This window comes from Aplysia californica, unplaced genomic scaffold (genome assembly GCF_000002075.1).
Source record: "Aplysia californica isolate F4 #8 unplaced genomic scaffold, AplCal3.0 scaffold00001, whole genome shotgun sequence".
Lineage (NCBI taxonomy): Eukaryota > Metazoa > Mollusca > Gastropoda > Aplysiida > Aplysiidae > Aplysia > Aplysia californica.
Genome location: NW_004797271.1, coordinates 357,678 through 359,601, shown reverse-complemented (window position 1 = coordinate 359,601; position 1,924 = coordinate 357,678).

Below are 1,924 nucleotides of genomic sequence, written 5' to 3'. Positions count from 1 at the left end.
CACACACACACACACACACACACACACATCTAACTACAGACCAATCGCCCTTACGAGCTATCTACGCAAGCTAATAGAATAATAGAAAAAAAATCAACAGACGACTCGTGTAGTTTCTGGAAACGACGGGCTTGCCGAGCAGTCTCCAGTGCGGTTTCAGGAAAACTCAATCCACTCTGGATCACCTGGTCCGCCCGGAGACTTTTATACGCGAGACTTTTGTCGAAGTAGATCATATTATCGCCGTCTCCCCCCACACATCTAGATAAAGCTTTCGACACGCCCTGGAAGTATGGTATTCTTAGAGACCTGCATGCTCTCGGCCTACGCGGTCATCTCCCTGCCTTCACTGGCAATTTTTTGAAGAACAATTCCTTCAAGGTTCGTGTCGGATCCTATCTTTCAGATCCCGACCAACAGTAGGAAAATGTTCCCCCGGGAAGCATCCTTTCCCCTTTCCTCTTCAAAATAAAATCAATTCCATCGTTCAACCCTCCAAAACAACACAGACAGCTCATTATACGTAGACGACTTTCTGATATGCTGCCGTTCCAAAAAATCCCCAACTAAGATCTATGGAAAGGTAACTGCAAACTTTGCTGCACAAGCTTAAAAAGTGGGCAAATAATAATGGTCTAAGTTTTCCGCGTCAAAGATGGTTGCACTACACTGCGGCCGATCAGGCAGACGTGAGCTGCAGCCGGATTTTAAACCATACGGGGAAAGGATTTCCTCGGGATGATATTCGACCCCCCCCCCTCCAACTTACTTTCATTCCACACATAAAAGACCTCCGTGGGAGGTGCCAGAAAGCCTTAAACGCTGTAAAATTTATATCGCTTCCGGAGTGGGTCGGGACTCAAAACACTTCTCCACCTTTAATGTTCCGTTGTCCGATCCAGGCTTGACTACGGCTGTCTAGTCTATGGTTCGGCAAGACTCCTCATCCTAAAAATGCTAGACCCGGTACACAACCAAGGACTCCGCCTAGGTCTGTAGGCTTTCCGCACTTCTCCGAAGGAGAGCCTCCAGGCAGAGGAAAACATACCATCACTGACATCGAAACAAACACAGTTCTCACCACAGTACGCAATTAAACAGTTAAACACACAAAAAACCCAGCACACGACTGCATTTTTAGAACACCTGCAGACACAATAAACAAATTAAAAACCAACGACAAACTCATCAAACCTCAGAGTCCCTGAAGACTTTAACACTCACACAAAAAGACATTGAACAACTTCTTTTCCCCGACTTCCCTCCGTGGCTCCTCTCCAAAGGCAAAAGTAGACCTGGAACTCCCCACACACAACAAAGCAAGCACAAACACCAGAATACCATTTATTTTTTAGCCGTCTAAAAAAACTATTTAAAAAAAATACTCCGGGGCGGAGCTAATCTTCACTGATGGCTCTAAATCGGACTCAGCTGTGAGCGCCGCTGCCCTGTGCACAAACAATATACACCAGAGGAGACTTCAACCCGAAGTCTCCATTTTCTCTGCGGGAGCCTCTGCCATTGACATGACATTGGACTCCGTTCAAAATTCCCCCTAAACATCTTTACTTATTCTGTGTGATTCCTTACCTTCCATCACCTCACTCACAAATTCCACAATCCTACATCCAAAAGTAGATACGTTGAAACTGAGGATACACTCTTTAACTGAAACCGGTAAAAAAGTATTGTGTTCGCATAGCTACCAAGCCATATAAGCACCCATTGAAAGGAGCAGGTCGATCTCCTAGCGAAATAATCCTTATCCCTTCGGTTGGGATCAACGAACGAAGAACACTTTCCTACAGACTGGCTTTAAAAATAAAGCAAAAAACTACACCTCAGGTCTGTGAAAGACACATTAAAGTAAATAATTATAAACAATAAACTACTACTACTACTACTACTACTACTACTACTACTA